Source organism: Schistocerca serialis, chromosome 1 (genome assembly GCF_023864345.2).
Source record: "Schistocerca serialis cubense isolate TAMUIC-IGC-003099 chromosome 1, iqSchSeri2.2, whole genome shotgun sequence".
Lineage (NCBI taxonomy): Eukaryota > Metazoa > Arthropoda > Insecta > Orthoptera > Acrididae > Schistocerca > Schistocerca serialis.
Window position 1 is genome coordinate 765,092,385 of NC_064638.1, and position 20,484 is coordinate 765,112,868.

Here is a 20,484-nt window from a genome sequence, read left to right on the forward strand (position 1 = left end):
CAAGATTTTGCAAATCGTAATGTTCTTTCTCTGAATAAATTAAGCACACCATTTAAGACGATCTGTGACAGTTACTTTTTAACGGTGCGTTTCGATTTCCTACATTCAGCTCAGATTTTTCACTCCTTTCCACACCAATAATTAATTATTAATGTCCTTTAATATCACTTTTTTCTCGCGTACCATACCAGCAACTTGTCCAAGAAACGCCATTACTTGTCTCTCTCTCTACTCAACTCTCCTTCAACCGTCCTCCGTTCCCTTATTCGTCTAATTTTACATTTTAATATGTCTAGGTATAGTATTTATACAATAGACAATATGCATTTGTAGTATTTCACAAAGGGCGTCCAGTAAGTAAGTTTCCCTATTTTATTAGGAATATTCCACAGAATTTATTACGTTGAAACAATTTTATTGACATTGTACAATGCTTTTTTTTTTTTTTTTTACACACACACACAGTCGCTAGGTTTTTCTAAGCATTTTGTAACGTGCCACAAGTTTTCCAAAACAGTGTAGCAAGCACCAGATCGGATCCTCTGCTAGGAACCAGCTGCTCACCGCTGGTGTGACTTCATCATCGGTGTTGAAGTGCTTACATTCGAGATATAGTGGATATGGGAACAGTTCCTGGTTGAATCTTTCAAGGCCGAGTATTGTTATGAAGGAAGAGGACTTCGTAAGACAAATCCAGGATGTTTTCTTTCGAGGGCAGCGGACAGATACCTCAAGATATTATAGTATCTCTCTGCATTCATTGTGCTGTTGCAAGGTAGGTAGCGAAGGAGAAAACCCCCCTGACAGTTAAATATGGCTGTCTTCACTTTCCCTATCGAATGTGTGACCATTGCTTTTTGGGGCACTTTCGCCAGGTTTCTTCCAAACCATGCCTTGACATTTTGTCTCAGGAGTCGAATGATGGAGCCAGGTCTCAACCCCAGTGGCAAGCCGTTCGAAGAGAAGATCTGTCTCTCCGATGCAAAAATGGTTCAAATGGCTCTGAGCACTATGGGACTTAACATCTTAGGTCATCAGTCCCCTAGAACTTAGAACTACTTAAACCTAACTAACCTAAGGACATCACACAACACCCAGCCATCACGAGGCAGAGAAAATCCCTGACCCAGCCGGGAATCGAACCCGGGAACCCGGGCGTGGGAAGCGAGAACGCTACCGCACGACCACGAGATGCGGGCATTTCGAGAAACATTCTACCTGAGTCCATATGCTGCTGCTTGCGGACATCTTGCACAGACTTTCCCATAGTGAAGATGGTCTGCGTGGATCTTTGCGATAGGTGACTGTCAAAATGTTTCCCCAGGAGACAGCTGCATTAGGATTTTGTCTATGGTAATGTCAAGATCTTCCTACACAATACTGTGAACTGCAATCATGGCATCATTATATGTCGCTGTAGTGGGCCTCTCTGTGCACTGTTCGCTATGCACATCAACGTCGAACCATCCGAATGCTCAGCCAGATTTCTCCATAAAGAGAGGTTAATTTCCAATGGATATCGACAGCGGATATTTATTTCTATGCGAAAACAAATGACAGAGCCTAGCTCACAAGCGGACAGACTTTGTAATGATAATTCCGTGCTTTTTGCTGAGAAATAAAATAGGGAAATTTACTTATTGGACAACTCTCGTATGCACAAGATGTAACAGGTTTACGTGGAGACATCTCTATTGGTGACTGCTGACAGTGTACTGTAAAACATTACATCAGTATTTACTTTAATTGCAGACTAGTTTTTACAGCTGTTAGGATTAGTATGTTTTAAGGTTGGTTAATACCACCAAGTTGCACTCAGCCCTTGTCAGACCAATTGAGGAGCTACTTGACTGAAAAAGTAGCGGCTCCAGTCATGGAAACTGACAACGGCAGGGAGAGTCGTGCGCTGACGACGTGTCCCTCCATATCTGCATCCAGTGACACCTATCGGCTGAGGATGGCACAGCGATCGGTCGGTACCGCTGGGCCTTCGTAGGCCTCTTCGGGCAGAGTTAGTTAGTATCTCCATGTTGCAAGAGAAAGGCATTAATTCTTATTTTCGCTGGGTAGCATGTCAGGTGTTGAAGTGTGGACGTGTGGAAGCAAACCGGTTAGTCTATACTGGCAGGTGTAGTCCATTTAATGGTGCAGTTACGGCCGTGCATAAAACATCATGTCGTTAAGTTTGTGACGCGTATGTGGGGAGACTGTTCGACACAGAGGAAAAATAGCCAACACAAAGATGTGTGTACATAATATATCACAAATAAAAATACCTGTCCTTATGTCCGTTACGCACTGTATAAGTCTACACATTTTATGTGACATAGATGGTGTAAATGAAAGAAAAGAAAAAAGACAAACAACTAGCCAAAAAAATTCCTTCGTAAAATGTGAATGAGCTTCCACCAGGCGCAGGACAGACGTCCAGGCGGTAGTCAAACTTGCGGGCATCTCTAGAGTTACTGCATTCACTTATATTGCTATGAGGAGTGACGCTTCACCCAATGTTCTTGGAAGAGGAGGCACTTAACCACACACTTTCAAAAACTCTGACACAAACGAAACAGTAAGAAGTGTCCCGGGAGACCCGTGATACAATGCGAGACCCGGTCGTTGACCCTTCGTTGAGGCAGACCACTGCAAAAAAATGATCTCATGCACAGGACACAATGCGAAATTTTCGGCATGTTGTTCTATTTCCGGAAAAAAAAGCTAGACTGATGGACGAGCGAGCGAGCTAGAGTTGCTGGAGAGATCACCACTGGAAACCAAATGAAAAAGCAATCTACAACAGGCACCAAGGTAAACTTTCAGTTTTGGAGTAAGTTAAATTCCACCTCTAGCTTCTGTCGCCATTCATTAGAAAAACCGTATACATTTAGTATAATGACACTCTTATACCAATGTCCTGCACTGGAGGACCTGCTAGACTTTGTGTAGCATAACCGATAACTAACAAAACTAAACCATTACCTGCCGTCATCCCACAGTGCTGAGAAAAAGATGAAAGTACATTACCTAACGTACCAGTGTTGTTTGTTTGTAAGAACATGGCGACATGATGACTACGAAAGGGCTCCAAAAATATGGAAATCCCATTGGGAGGGATCGGAACTCTATGGACGACGTGTTAGGGCTTTCAAGCGAAACTTGTGCAGCGTACTCGAAACAACAGACACTTCAGCTCCGGGTGATCCTCGACAATCTTTTCTTTGACTGCAAGGGCCCGCTGCTCATTGACTTTCCGAAACACGGTGCCACACTTAATGCTGAACGGCAGGCGGACACTTCGCAAAAACTGAAGTGCGCAATCAATCCATGCATCCAGGCATCAGTCTCTTGCAGATATAATGCCTGCACACATGTTGCCAAGGTTGTTTCGAATACGCTGCAGACATTTCGCTGGGGAATCCGTAAATATCGTCCATACAGTCCTGATCTCTCGCCATCCGGGTTCCATATTTTTCGAGGCCTGACGGAAGATATTTGTGGTCGTTGATTTCCCTCGGACAAAGAGGTCGACACCTGGACGCAATCATATGCAGTCATGTATTCGCAGGTAATCGCAAACATTTTTCCATGAAGACAGTGACCATCTAGCTTCACAATGGGATAAATGTATTAACAGTAATCGCGATTACTTTTGAAATAAAAAACAGTTTACTTGCTTTTTTTCCATGTGTCTGGCTTTCATTTGCCGCCCATTATATTTAGTATTCGGTATGGCAAATTACATAGAATTTTTATTTAATTTTAGACCTCAGGAGCTACGTGCCCGCCAGCAATACTACTGACGCCCGCCAAGTTGAACTGCCTCTTGTCATGGAGGGATGACAACCAAAAGTGGCAGACACACTCACTCCAGAGTCTTTCCGGAAGCGGGGGCAGTGCTTGTAACCGCGACGTTGGTAAGTTGTATGATGGTAAGAATTTTTACACAGTGAAATCTCAGGTTATTACTCGCATTGACTCTCAGGGGGTTCGCTGTGTTTCGAGAAACATGTTCACAGATCTCATTTTCTGGCAAAGTATGCGCAAGCAGGTAAAGATCAATTAAGGAAGGAGCAGTCATTGTAATCTGAGGCGTTAATAAACCACAGATCTCCTCTCAGCCTGCATTCTATACTACGTGGTAAATCTCTTGCTTCTAGTAACACTTGCCTCTTTTGCACACAGTTTCATTGTACAGATCGTATAATTTTGTTGTCTACTATTTACATTTCGTATTTATGTGTTGAATATGGGCTCTGAGCACTATGGGACTTAACATCTGTGGTCATCAGTCCCCTAGAACTTAGAACTACTTAAATCTAACTAACCTAAGGACATCACACACATCCATGCCCGAGGCAGGATTCGAACCTGCGACCGTAGCAGTCGCGCTGTTCCGGACTGAGCGCCTAGAACCGCAAGACCACCGCGGCCGGCTGTGTTGAATACTAACAGTAATTATTTACAAAGGAATGGGTTACGGAGAAATGTAAGAACATTCAATACTGGTCCTATGACATATCTTAGGAGATAAGTTGAAGAAATATACATCTACAATTACTGTATTTGCAGATTTCGAGGAAACTTTCGACAGTGTTGCCTACAATACGCTTGCTCAAATTCTGAATCTAGCAAGAATAATATACAGGGAGGGCAAGGTTATCTACAAATTGTACAGAAACCACTCGGCAGTCAAAAGAGGGAACCATTAGAACAGGGAGTGAAACTGAGTTGTAGTCGATTCCCGATTTCTTCAATCTACAGTTTGAATTAGATCTCCACCGGCAAAGTTTTAGAGTTTGTTCAGAGATACCTTCTGCGTATTTTGGTCTAAGGTGCCCAGGATAACAGGCGGCTCGTTACAAAGTATTAATATAATTATAATTTATTCGGTTTGTTGCCGCAATTACCCTATTTCTGTGAAAATTACAACAGTGAAGAAACATCTAATATGCAATCACCAAAACGTACAGTACTGCATCACCCCTTAAGCCTATGTGAAAGTACTGTGCTGTTTGTTCTTTCGCTGCGGGCACACCTCAAAGAAACGTCACTGTGCCGAGCTCAAACTGCAAACAAATACCTTACAAGAGGTGCATATCGGCCATCTCTTGATCAGTAAATTTATCCAAACTGACGTGTATCTCTGTTAACGTAAACGAACACTGCCGAGAAGACAAATTCTGGATGGAACCGAATAGCACCCGATGGAAGTGAGCGTACGGCGTCAGTGGCCGGGAGTTCCCAGGCGGGAAGTTCGGCCGCCAAGTGCGGGTCTTACTGAGTGCGACGCCACACTGGGCGACTTGCGCGTCGACAGTGGGGTTGAAAGTAACACCCGATGCAAGCTTGAGAGCGGAGAGTAAAGTGACTTTACTATTGCCAACAGCAAATACTATGAGTGTATGAGCAGGTTTTCAAATAAGACAACACATTCTGTCGACATCTGCGCAGTTGTGCACTATTTTCAGTGCAATACACACACAAAACTAACTGCGGTAAGAAGCCAAATGAGATGCAATAATTCAGCAATGAGCCGCCGGAGACCGTGGGTCCCTCATACCAAAATACACGGAACGTGTCTCTGGACAACCTCTCAAATTTCGTCCGCGGTGTTCTGGTTCACACTGTATACACTGAAGCAAACGCTGGAGAAATGTGGAAAGTGATTTAAGCATCAGGAAAAAGAAATAAAAACTTTGATGTCTGCTGATGACGTAATTCTGACAGGGATGGCGAAGGACTTTAAGGGACAGTTGAACAGAATCGGTAGTGTCTTGAAAAGAGGATGTATCACAGACATCAAGGAAACCAAATTACGGGTAATGAGGTGTAATCATATTAAATGAGACGATGCTAAGGTAATTAGAGTAGAAGATGAGACATTCACTGAGGAAATAAAACGCTGAGTGGTGATAGCAAGAAAAGAGTTCCTGAAGAAGATAAATTTTTTAAATATCGAATAGAAGTATTTTCTGGACGTATTTGTCTGGAATGCGACCTTGTACAGGACCGAAACGCTGGTGATAAACAGTTCAAATAAGAGAAAGTAGAAACTTTTGAAATGTGGTGAAGAGCATTGAAGAGGTACTGAACAGAATTGGGAAAAAAAGTAATTTGTGGCCTTGACTAAAGGGAGGGATTAGTTTACACTAATCATCCTTAGGAATCAGGGACTTGTCAGTTTGGTGATGGAGAAATATTTCGAGAAGGGGGCCGGGGAGATTATGTATGCATAACAAGGCTTGAGTTCAGTAAACTGGTTCAACTGGATTAGGCTACAGTAGTTTCGCAGAGATGAAGAGTCTTGCGCAAGAAATGCTGCATCAAACCATAGGACTGAAGACAACAACGACACTATATCAGTGATTTCCAAACTTTTCAAATAGTGACATCACAACGTTTCGTAATAAATTTAGGAAATAAAATCAAATACAGGGTACCACATTCAAAAACTGGAAAAAAATAAGCACTGAGTTCTTGCAAAGCTTCATCGTTAACACATTTTTCCGGCAGCTCATCTCCATCGCATTTCAAATTGTTCCAGAATAATACAGAATTTTATCCTCTTCTCGCATATCTCGCTGATGATATCTGAGTATCTTTCTCCATCCGGTGGTAAAGTTGTTACTGTTGAGGCAGACAAATAAATAAAATTGCCGCTCTCCGTATTTCAGTGTACGTAAATGTGACTAGTGTAAGTGTTATTCGCCTTCGTAGCTAAATAGAAAAGAACTCAAGAGGAATTGGCCGTTAAGGTTGTCACATACGTACTGTCTGCTAGATAACGTCACCAAAGAAGGGTTCTACTCCTCGACGTCGGCGTCACAATTGACAACCAGTGTACTGAGAAATATTAGGCCAGCCACGTGACGGGTTGTTTCAAGAGAGAATTTTGATCAGCATTCTTTTACGTCTACGGTCTCAGCTGAGTAATTATTCATTACGAAAACTAGCAACACGATGAAACTTATCTCGAACTGTAGTCTTACTGCAGGACACCAAGTTGCCTTTACGGAGTCTAGTGGAGGTATTACGTATGCAACTTCTATTGGTAAAGCACCAATCCGAAGTTGATAAACACAGTGACAGCCGTGATTCATACAAGAGTATGTGAACTTCGCTTCTGCTGTTACATTTCACAGAGAGAATCTGTAATAAGCATCCACTTAGCTTCTGCATTTCTCTTCCCAAAGTGTGTCACAAACTGGGAATCAGACAACAAACTTTCTCACGAGACTGCCTGTTTCTCTAACTACAGCTTTGTCAGATCAATGTCAGAGCACACAACAGAAATTTATGTCTTCGTGCATCCACGTACTTTGTGTCTCACAGCACTGTACACCATGCAGTAGTACCTCTAGAATTACATACTTAAAGAAATTTCAGGTGAACCAGAAATTAAATTCACTTTATCCGTAAGATGTAACTCACAACTGATAACCAAATTTGCTCTATGATTATGAAAACTAAGTATTTCTCGACGCCAATCTACATATACACAATCAGTTTGGTTACAGTAAAACAGTATGTATGGCTGCCTCAGCACAATACCTCTCCACTGCTCCATGTATATACAGATATATACATACCAGAATGAAAAATCCTCTTATCGTAGCACGAATAAAGGCTAATACGTCCCGCGTAGAGTTAGAGGTGTAGATGAAGAGAACTAGCTTTTCGACTTATCTGGCAGCTTGAAGACATATTCGCGCTTTTTTACCTGTTAGTATTAGTACTCATAACGTTTAATACACTGCATCGTCTCAAGTAAATAACATGATACATGATGTCACGTTGTATAACATGACACATGACATCACATCATCCAACATGGCATTTGTCATGTGCAATATGACACAACGTGGCACCAAACTTTAGGATACATGAATCCCCAATCTGGTATACTTCCTATTATAGACGCGCACAACTCCTGGATACTTCCTATTGTCGATCCATTCCACTGTCTAGAAGCACATAAATTTGTGTCTATTTGTTCTTACACTCTTCACCGTTACGTAACAGGGCGAGGTTGTAAGCGAGCTCACTGCAGTGGGGAAGTACGGTTAACACCAATGTGCGAACGTGTCAAGATGTTTTGATTTGAATGCTCTTGAAGCTGCTAGATAAATCGTAAAGCTAGTCACTTTCTTTTACATCCCTAAATCTGCCCTGAACATATTGCCTTTTTTGTGCTGGTTCCCAACTTGTACTCCAACATTATTTTGGTATTAGACCGCCATAGGCTGGCAACAGATTTAGTGCCTACCAGGCACTTAAATGTGAGTTGCAGAGTATCCATGTAGATGTAGATGTAGGTGTAGCTGTAGCTGTAGCTTTTTGTTGACTCGGGCGACAACTCATACGTTAGAGATTTTTTTATTGTCTTTCTAACCATGTTGTTTATATCGTGGCAACGGATGAAACTTTAAAAAAAAAGCAGAACGACCATTAATTGTATGTATTTGTCCACCTTCTCACAAAATTTGAACCGATTTGCACAAGTCTGAAACACAGTAGTGGAGAGCGTAAGAAACGCACAAAAAACGTATTTTTTGGAAGTAAAATCAGAAGGAAGTTAGATTTTTGAAAAAGAGTTTTCAATTCATTCGTAATAATGTGCTTTTTGCGCGTTCAGTTCACGTAAGAATGAATTTTACCTGTTACATTTAACTCGACTTTAAACCATCGTATCTCGACAGAGGACAAAAATTATTGGATAAAAGAAATTTCATTTCGACTTTATTCATTTATCTACGGTTGTGCATAGTTTGAAGCGATTCGTACATGTTTAAAAGAAAGAAGTGGTGCGATTTAAAAACCTACCAGAAAAATCTGTTTCTGCACGTCAAATCCAAACGGTGAACATACGAATGGTGTCATTAGCTGAGCATTAACTTCAACTCAATTAAAATCTTTTTAAAAAGGAATTAATCGATTCGCACAGTTTATCAGAGCACGAGCTCCGGTTAGTTATTCAAACCTTGCTTAAAATACTGTAACGTCGCTACAGTAAGACAGATGTTCGAGTAGTTATACAAACGCCCGCTTGTCCAAAACATTTTACCAGACGTTCCTATCTCAAATAGGGACCGTGCACCATGACCGCCTCAAAACGTGGTTATGGTTGCCGCCATTATATCCTCATACGGGTTCCCGACTGGAAACGGGAGAAAAAAGGCCCTATGAACTTGGGCCCAGAAATGCATCGTTGCCGTGATTGACAGCTCCTCTCACCGCGCGCCGTGTGTTCCTTGCGTGCTACAGTCTGTGACTGATGCAGCGTACTGCAAGCAGCAGAATGGTCCTGTTTCTTGTCGGGGACAAACCAAGATGGTGTTTGTGTACGGCCAAGCAGATCGAAACGGTCGAGAGTACTACAGATGTATCAAAACAAGTACACTGATAGACACCAACCACATCATACAACACTAGAAGCTCTTTCGGAACGTTTGTGCGATCGTGGGTCCTTTCAGACACGTGAACGTGCAGGGAGGTGGCGGACTGCGCGTACACAAGATTTCGAGGACCGGTTCTACCTCCCGAGCGTTTCGATTTGCTTGGCCGTACGCAAACACCATGTCGTCTTGTTCCTGATACGAATACCGGACCAGTCTGCATCATTCGCACAACCTGCAACACATAAGGAAAACACGTGGACAGAGGAACTTTCATTCGGCAGCGCCATCTACCGTAGCAGCGATGCATTTCCGGACACGTTCATAAACTGGTAATCATATATTTTAAAAGTGCGTCATAACTGTAAGACCAATAAATAATCACAACTTTCGAGCAATTGCTCTATCTCGCTAAAGACACTATTTATATGTCTGCATTATATTAATTGCATACTTTTCGCCTTAAATTTGTGAATAATGTGGACACCTTTTCGCTCCCACTGCTATCATCAACTGGAGCAACCGACTGATGTGACTAAAACTCAGTCTTCTTCCATATCCGGTATCCAGCTCATGATATGCCGTCATACGAAATTGTAATAAAATCTTCACCCGTTTACTATCACATGACGGGAATTCAAGTCTTTCTGTCTTCTAGCAAAGCGCCAGCTCTTCGCCACATGACGGAAAGAGAAAGTTAACTTTCCAAAACATCATGCTCACACTACGACTATTGTTTCTTTTTAATTGGTTGCCTTTTGGGTATACAGAGACCCTTAATGTGGCTCCGACGACTTCCGGCTTGGAGCAGTGACTGTCTTTCTACAATGGATGAAAAGGGCACTTTCGCAGTAAGTGCTCCTATTACAATCCTGAATCCTATTAAACACAGAACCAGTAGTCTCAGAGATGAAAGTGTGAAACTTCTTTACGAACAGACTAGCTCACAAGCTAGTTCTGATGAATGCGGAAAAGCTGAAGACAAATACAAGCAAATTAAAAGATGCATTCACGAGGCAGCATATGAAGAGCTGTGTCAGTAAGCAAAGGAAGAAAAAAAAATCCAGAGTGATGGACGGAGAACATCGGGATAAGGTAAAAGTGAAAAACAAAATGTGCAAGAGGTGCCTGAGGACGTGAGATCCAGAGCATAGAAAAAAGTTTGTGGAAATTAACAGGGAATTTAAAAAAAGGCATTGTTAATAGGAAGAATGGAATGTGAGAAAAGAAATGTGAGAAGACAGAGAGATGTATGAGGGGTAAAAGGGTAGCAGAAACCTGGAGAACAGTGCACAATTTAAGAAGAGATGTGAAATAAGGGACAAATATAATAGTGCCATTAGAGATTAGGAAAATCATTTTAGGGCACTGCTTATGCAACTGACAACCAGATATTTGAACTGGATTGAATTTTTTGAACTGAACTGGATGTTGAGAATGAATTATCTGTGGGAAATGTAGACCCAATAACTACAGCAGAAATAGGAAAATTTGTAAAAAATCGAAAATCGCAGATCAGGAAAAATGTAAGTAGACGTGATAAAATGTGTGCTGAGTGCGTTGTGGCAATGTTGTTAGAGGGAGTAGAAGTGCCCAAGGAGTCTGAGTTGGCACATCTAAGTACAGTTTATAAGAAAGATGGTAAGAATGTATGTGGAAATAATCGTAAGTTAGTGTTACAAACTCTATTGGTAGACTGCATAGTCTTAGAAGACGGGGTAGACGGGGTGCTGATGGACACTGGAGAGCAAAAGTGGATTCCGAAAGGGATGACCTCGTAATAACTACATTTTTTACTTTGAGAGAACTAATGACAAAGTGACTGGGAAGGAATCAGAGTTGCTGTTTGTTCTGCATAGATATCGAGACAGCGTATGACACAGTGCTCCTGAAAATTGGATTGGACTGGATTGTTTGGGGGAAGAGACCAAACTGCGAGGTCATGGGTCTCATTGGATTAGGGAAGGACGGGGAAGGAATCCGGCGTGCCCATTCAAAGGAACCATCCCGGCATTTGTCTGGAGTGATTTAGGGAAATCACGGAAAACGTAAATCAGGATGGCCGGACGCGGGATTGAAACGTCGTCCTCCCGAATGCGTGTCCAGTGTGCTAGCTCCTCAAGAAATTGAAGTCCTGATGGGGCTTGATTGTTAGAAGTATATGCAACTTAAATAAGTTTGCAGAGTGTGTAATCAAAATGGGAAATAAAATTTCGTTCAGAGCCTTTCAAAATTACAAAAGGACTCAAGCAGGAAACCCGCTTTTGTCCTACATTGTTTAAAATATGTATTCAGAAAACATTAGACTTGCAGGGAAGGAAATGTGCAGGAATGGGAATGGACAGTCAGATAAAGGTTCAACGTATGCAGAACTTGTTCTTCGCAGATGCTCAGGTAGTGGTGACAAGTGAAGAGGGTGATATCTGCTTTATGTTAAGGAATTTATTAGCAGAATATGATAAGTGGATATTGAAAGTAAACTTTCGAAAGACCGAATACCAGTGCAGTGGAGAAAGTGTAGGAAATGTAGCAGCAAATGGCCAGCACATCAGACCATGAAAAACTTTTAAGAACTGAATAGCAACTTACTGGAAGAAGGAACAAGTAATTGGAAAATACAGCAACGAGGAGCACCTGGGAAAACAGCAACCCAGAAATTAAACCCCCCGTTATCGTCTTCTAAGAAAAATTGGAAAGTAAATAAGACGATATATAGAAATATTGTAGAGCCTACAAAAACTTGGGCTGCGAATACTGGGAATTTACTGGAAAAAATTAAAGCAAATTGAATATACAGCTTACTTGGACCATTTTTCATTCCCAAAACGCCTTGAGGCTGTGGACCCCACACAAAAATAAAAATTTTAAGTTGAGAGTTGAAGACACGCACTATCTCAGAAGACCATGTACAATATCTCGGCAATACCACGAAGAAATACACTACTGGCCATTAAAATTGCTACACCAGGAATAAATGCAGATGACAAACGGGTATTCATTGGACAAATATATTGTACTAGAACTCACATGTGATTACATTTTCACGCAATTTGGGTGCTTAGATCGTGAGAAATCAGTACCCAGAACAACCACCTCTGGCCGTAATAACGGCCTTGATACGCCAGGGCATTGAGTCAAACAGAACTTGGATGGCGTGTAGAGGTACAGCTGCCCACGCAGCTTCAGCGCGATATCACAGTTCATGAAAGGAAGTAACTGGCGTATTGTGACGAGCCAGTTGCTCGGCCACCATTGACCAGACGTTTTCAGTTGGTGAGAGATCTGGAGAATGTACTGGCCTGGGCAGCAGTCTAACATTTTCTGTATCCAGAAAGGCCCGTACAGGAAACACGTGGTCGTGCATTATCGTGCTTTTTTTGTTTTGGTTTTTATGGTACAAAACTGCTATGGTCATTAGCGCCCGGTCTGTGACTTAGGAAACGGTAAAAAACGAAAATGGAAAGCAGCAGCAATGGGAACGAAACTCAAAAAATTGGAGAAACTAAAAGCAGAAGGAAAGCTTAAAAATCCACTACAGAAAGGGGTTGATTGTCCCCAAAAAGAGCTTCAAATGACTGACGTCATCTCACTGGCACTAATAAACTCGAGAACGCGATCGGCCGAGCGCGGGTCATCTGCTAAAATGGACGATATATCAGGCGACAGCTGTAGATGGGCGCGTAACGGAGTAAAATAGGGGCACTCAATTAAAAGGTGTCTTACCGTCCACAGCTGAGAGCAGTGGGGACAGAGTGGGGGAGGATCGCCGCTTAAAAGATGTCGATGGCTAAAAAGACAATGCCCTATCCGGAGTCTAGTTAAAATTACCTCCTCCCGACGACGCGTTCGGGAGGAAGAGATCCAAGCACAGGGTAGAGCTTTCACGTCCCGCAAATTACTATGGGGAAGTGTCGACCAATGTGCGTGCCATAAAAGAACAACACGACGACATAAAAAGCTCCGTACATCGGCGAAGGGAATCGATCGAATAAACCGAACACTGGTCGGGAAGCCGAAATCGATTTGAGGTGTCGCCAACAATATAGGCACTCCCTACACCTTACGATCTTTTCGAGCCATCAGTGTAAATAAATGTGTCTTCCTTCATTTGTGCACATAGAGCAGCAAATGCCCGACGATAAACAAGTGAAGGGGTACCATCCATGGGAAATTGACGAAGGTCACGGAGCAGGCAGATCCGGGGACGGAGTCGAGGCGGTGTTGTACCCCAAGTTGTCAAGAAGGTTTTAGGAAAGCGGAAGGAAAGAGAATGGAGCAGTTGACGGAAGCGGACTCCCGGTGGTAGTAGGGAGGAAGGGCGGTCTGCATACCCTACATTCAAAGAGGCGTCGAAAAAAATGTCATGGGCCGGATTAGCAGGCATGGAAGACAGATGGCTAGCACAACGCCTCAGAAGGACAGCTCGCCGATTGGACAGCGGAGGTTCAGCAGTCTCAGCATAAAGGCTTTCCACAGGGCTGGTGTAAAAAGCTCCAGACACTGAACGTAATCCACGGTGGTGGATAGAGTCGAGACGACGACGAATAGACGGCCGAGCAGAGGAGTAAACTATGCTTCCATAGTCCAATTTCGGGCGCACTAAGGCGCGATAGAGGCGGAGAAGGACCACTCGGTCCGCTCCCCAGGAGGTACCATTCAGGACACGGAGGGTGTTGAGGGATCGCAGACAGCGAGCCGAAAGATAGGAAACGTGGGAGGACCAGCACAGTTTTCTGTCAAACATAGGACCCAAGAATTTAGCGACGTCCGAAAACGGAAGGTTGACAGGTCCTAGATGTAAGGAGGGTGGAAGAAACTCCTTACGTCGCCAAAAATTAACACAAACTGTCTTACTGGGAGAAAAACAGAAGCCGGTTTCGATGCTCCAAGAGTGGAGGCGATCGAGACATCCTTGAAGACGTCGTTCAAGAAGGCTGGTCCGTTGAGAGCTGTAGTAGATCGCTAAATCGTCCACAAAGAGGGAGCCCGAGACATCAGGAAGGAGACAATCCATAATCGGATTTATGGCAATGGCAAACAGTACAACACTCAGCACGGAGCCCTGGGGTACCCCATTTTCTTGGGAGAAATTACGGGAGAGAGTGGTGTTCACCTGCACTCTAAATGTGCGCTCTGCCATAAATTCGTGAAGAAAAAGGGGCAGCCGACCTCGAAAGCCCCAAGAGAACAGTGTGCGGAGGATGCCTGTCCTCCAACAGGTATCGTATGCTCTCTCCAGATCAAAAAATATTGCTACTGTTTGGCGTTTCCGGAGAAAATTGTTCATGATGTAAGTAGAGAGAGCAACAAGATGGTCAACTGCAGAACGATGCTTTCGGAAACCGCATTGGGCAGGTGTTAAAAGACTGCGGGACTCCAGCCACCAAGCAGAACGGCAATTCACCATACGCTCCAAATCCTTACATACACTACTCGTGAGAGAAATGGGGCGATAGCTAGAGGGGAGATGTTTGTCCTTTCCAGGTTTCCCGCCATCGTCTGGGAAAAGTACTGTCGGTCCAAATTCGATTATAAAGGCGACGGAGGTAACGCAGACTATGGTATGATAAATGCAGCAACATTTGGATGTGGATACCATCCGGTCCTGGGGCGGAGGAGCGAGAAGAAGAGAGTGCATGTTGGAGTTCCCGCATGGAGAAAACAGTATTGTAGCTTTCGCGATTTTGAGAGGAGAATGCAAGAGGTCGCACTTCCGCTGCACGTTTCTTCGGGAGAAACGCTGGCGGGTAATTTGAAGAGCTCCAAATCGCAGCAAACTGTTGACCCAATGAGTTAAAAATTGCGACGGGGTCCACTAATGTATCATGCGCTACAGTGAGCCCAGAGACCGGGGAGAAACTATGCGCGCCTGAGAACCGTCGAATCCGACTCCAAACTTCGGAGGAGGGAGAGAAGGTGTTAATGAGCTAGTAAAGAATTTCCAGCTTTCCTTCTTGCTATCGCGGATGACGCGACGGCATCGCGCTCGGAACTGCTTATAGCGGATAAGTTGGCCAAAGTAGGATGGTGGCGGAAAACGCGAAGAGGACGTCGCCGCTCACGTATTGCGTCACGGCATGCCGCGTTCCACCAAGGAACTGGGGGGCGCTGGGGCAATACGGAGGTGCGTGGTATTGAACGTTCCACAGCTGTAAGAATAACGTCTGTAATATGTGTGACCTCATCGTCGACGCTAGGAAAGTGACGGTCATCGAATGTCGCTAGAGACGAAAAAAGTGTCCAATCGGCTTGGCCAAACTTCCAGCGTCGCGGGCGCATATATGGCTGTTGAGGCTGCAGTCTAAGGACACATGGAAAGTGGTCACTCGAGTGTGTATCATCAAGGGCGCACCATTCGAAGTGCCGAGCTAGCGGAACACTACCGACTGAAAGGTCCAAATGAGAGAAATTTGTCGTGGAGGCAGACAAAAATGTAGTGTCCCCGAACTAGATCCGCTTGGTGGAAGACGTCTAGCAATAGTGAGCCACGCGGACAAAGATGACAAGATCCCCAAAGCGGGTGGTGGGCTTGAAGTCCCCAACCAGCAAATAGGGGGGTGGAAGCTGACCAAGAAGATGAAGGAGATCAGCTCGTGCCATTGGTGTGGACTATGAAATGTATACAGTACAAAGAGAAAAGGTATATCCAGAAAGGGAAAGACGGACAGCGACAGCTTGGAAGGAAGTGTTTAAGGGGCTTGGGTGATGATAGAGAGTATAATGGAGAGATATCATGAGTCCTCCATGTCCTGGAGTGCCTTCAACAGAGGGGAGATCAAATCGGACAGACTGAAAATGAGGGAGAACAAAGCGGTCATGGGGACGCAGCTTTGTTTCCTGAAGACAGAAGATGACCAGCGAGTAGGATCGTAAGAGGATCTTCAATTCATCCCGATTGGCTTGAAGGCCGCGGATATTCCAGTGGATAATGGACATAGGGTGAACACAAAATGGAGGAATGTGACCAAGGTTGCCGTCAACTCAGTGACTGCTCAGAGCTTGCGACCGACAGCATGGAATGGCATTCAGCCGAAGGCAGAAGATACTGATCCATAGGTTGTTCAGGAGCAGCTCCTGCCACCAGCGATCGGCCGGTTGATCGGCCACCAGCAGTGCACCTCGGCTACACAGAAGTCGGCCGAGGGCGATTACAGCCAGGTGGTGCTGTAGATGAGACACGCCTTGGTGGAGAAGGAGATGAACTGGGTTTCTTACTAGCCTTCTTGGAAACAGGATGTTTAGATGAAGGAGGAACCGATGGTTGTGAAGTTGGGGTACGTAAAAAATCTTCACGAGAATGCTCTTTTTTCGATGTCTTGGTGTCTGACTTTTGTGCTCGAGATTTAGCAGAACCCGATGAAGGGTGAGCCATAGAGTGGGCAGGCGAAAGTGGGGAGGTTGAACGGGCGATCTTTGCGCTGGTCGATCTGACGACCGTGGCACTAAAGGTAAGGTCTCAAGGCTGCGTGGCCGCCTCCTTTGTTGGCCGAGGAGAGGCAAGGACAGTGCTGTATTTTCCTGTCTGAGGCACGGTGGGCTGTCGACTGGCGAACAATTTTCGAGCAGCAAAGGTCGACACCTTTTCCTTCACTCTGATTTCCTGAATGAGATTTTCGTCTTTAAAAATGGGGCAATCTCGAGAGGAAGCAGCGTGGTCACCCACACAGTTGATGCAACGAGGGGATGGAGGTGGACAAGCACCCTCATGGGCATCCTTGCCACACGTAACACATTTGGCCGGATTGGAACAGGACTGGCTGGTGTGATTGAACAGCTGACACCGATAGCAACGCGTAGGGTTTGGGATGTAAGGTCAAACGGAAATTATCTTATAGCCTGCTTTGATTTTCGATGGGAGTTGAACATTGTCAAATGTCAAGAAGACAGTACAGGTTGGAATGATGTTCGTCTCAACCCTTTTCATGACTATGAACAGCCGTTACGCCCTGGTCATACAGGTGGTGTTGAATTTCCTCGTCGGACAATCCGTCGAGGGAGCGTGTATAAACGACCCCACGTAATGAATTTAAAGTACGGTGCGGTTCTACCCGGACGGGGAAGGTGTGTAGCAGTGAAGTACGCAGCAATTATTGTGCCTGGAGGGCACTGACTGTTTCTAACAACAGGGTGCCATTTCGTAATCTGGAACAAGACTACAGGACCTGCAATTGCGTCGACACCTTTCTGAATAATGAAGGGGTTGACTGTGGAGAAGACATGACCTTCGTCAGACCGAGAAACAACAAGGAACTGTGGCAACGATGGAAGGACTGTCTGTGGCTGAGACTCATTGAACTTACGCTTGTGAGCTGACATAGTAGAAGATGAGGAAACCATTGCGAAAGTATCCCCCATGATTACCGGCGTCTCCGATGGCGCTCTCCTTCCTTAGGTGATTGTTCACACCTCAGGTCACACCTCCCAACAAACGGATGGAGGGAGCAATCGGCACTTTCGGAAGGTATTAGCTCGGGTAATCACCCCTTCCTGGGCCTGGCCATTACCAGGGGGTACGTATGTGTCCTACCTGTCTACCCGGGGCGGGGAATCACGCGTTACCCCGTCACCGGCTATGCATGGAAATGCGTGGGTTGGCCTTCAGACACGCACAGGGAGGAAAAAAGAGAAAGGGAAAGGAAAGAAGAGAGGTCTCAAACACCGCAGCGGAGGAAGGGCAAAGAGAAGAGGTAAGGAAAAGAGAAGGACAAAGGAAGGACGAAGACTTGCAAGCGGAGAAAGCAAAGAATTTGTTACAGTTTCGAGCGTCCGTCTCCGGACGTAGGCACAAAACAGACTCCCAGAGGGGGCGAAAGGGAAGGAAAGAGGCGGAGGTGAGGGGGGGGGGGGGTCGAAGATGGAGGATGGGGAAGGATGCGGAAAGGGAAGGTATGCAGCCCGGAAAGGATGGAAGGCCACATTAGCTCGGGGTCCCGTGCGCACTACGCACGTATCCACAAAAGAGTTGTGAACCCCCTGGGGAGGGGGGGGGGGCATTATCCTGCTGAAATGTAGGGCTTCAGAGGGATCGAATGAAGGGTAGAGCCACGGGTCGTAACACATCTGAAATGTAATGTCCACTGTTCAAAGTGCCGTCAATGCGAACAAGAGGTGACCGAGACGTGTAACCAATGGCACCCCATACCATCACGCCAGGTGATACACCAGTATGGCGACGACGAATACATGCTTCCAATGTACGTTCACCGTGATGTCGCCAATCGTGCACCCAGGTTCATCGTTAAGTACACCTTCGCAGGCTCTCCTGTCTGTGATGCAGCGTCAAGTATAACTGCAGCCATGGTCTCCAAGCTGGTAGTCCATGCTGCTGTAAACATCGTCGAACTGTTCGTACAGATGGTTGTTGTCTTGCAAACGTCCCCATCTGTTGACTCAGGGATCGAGACGTGGCTGCACGATCCGTTACAGCCACACGGATAAGATGCCTGTCATCCCGACTGCTAGTGATACGTGGCTCCAGCATGGCGTTCTGTATTACCCTCCTGAACCCACTGATCCCATATTCTTTTAACAGTCATTGGATCTCGACCAACGCAAGCTGCAACGTCGCGATACGATAATCCACAATCGCGATAGGCTACTATCTGACCTTTGTCAAAGTCGGAAACCTGATGGTACGCATTTCTCCTCCTTACACGAGGAATCACAACAACGCTTCACCAGGCAACGCCCGTCAACTGGTGTATGCGTATGAGAAACTGGTTGGAAACTTTCCTCATGTCAGCACGTTGTAGGTGTCTCCACTGGCGCCAACCTTGTGTGAATGCTCTGAAAAGCTAATCATTTGCATATCACAGCTTCTTACTGTCGGTTATATTTAGCGTCTGTAGCACGTCATCTTCGTGGTGTAGCAATTTTAATGGCCAGTAGTGTACAACTATCACAGATATTATCCAGACTCAAGAAAGCATCACAGATAGAATAGAAAACGATAGTTCGCTTGGTATGGACATACAATACGAAAGACAGAAGACAAATGGCCAAAGAAGATATTGAATTACAACTTTCGTGGATGAAGGAGATGAGGAAGATTGAAGGTTGCCTGTTTGCGGGGGTAAAGGAGGGAAGGATAAAAAATAGAAGTAGAAGAAAACCACGAAGCATTCCAAGATATAAAGCCATGGTGGCAGTTTGTGGGATGCGATGACAGGAAACCCAGAGGAGGGGGAGAGAGAGAGGGGGGGGCAGAGAGAGAGAGAGAGAGAGAGAGAGAGAGAGAGAGAGAGAGAGAGAGAGACAGACAGCACCTTTGTGTACACCGATACAACCAGTCCAAACTTACACTGATGAACCAAAACAATATGACCACTGCCCTCCGCGAGGTTGTATGCTGGATGGTGGCGCTGAGGGCACGTGGCGCTAGAGGAGAAGTATATGAGCGGAGCAGGGACGATAAGTGGCGCAAATGACGATTCAAGCGACTTTGACAAAAAGGAAATTTGTAGTAAGGACTATGGGACCAAACTGCTGAGGTCATCGGTCCCTAGGCTTACTCACTAATTACTGTAACTCAGCCTAACTTACGCAAATGACAACACATACACCCATGCCCGAGGGAGGACTCGAACCTCCAACAGGGGGAGCCGCGCGAACCATGACAAGACGCCCGAGACCACGCGGCTACCCCGCGCGGCCGACTTTGACAAAAACTAGATTGTCGTGGCCCAGTGCTTGGGAGCGAAAATCTCGGAAACGGCGTAGCTGGTCACCTGCTCGCGAACTACAGTTGTAAGCATCTATGGAAAGTGGTTGAAGAAGGCTGAATCCACGAGCAGACGACAAGAAGGTTGGGCGTCCACATCTCATCACAGAACATTGGCTTGCCCGCGGCGATCCGTGGCGCATCTGACGGAAGAGTACAGTGCTGACGCAGGCACAAATGTTTTGGAGCACGCCGTTCAGCGCATGGTGTTGAACATGGCTTCCGCAGCACAGGACCCCTATGTGTTCCCATGTAACCCAACAACATTGCCAATTATGATTACGGTAGGCACGGGGTAGTCAACATTTGACCGCAAACCAATGGAATCGTGTCGCCTAGTCGGATGAATCCCGTTTATTGTTAAGCCAGGTC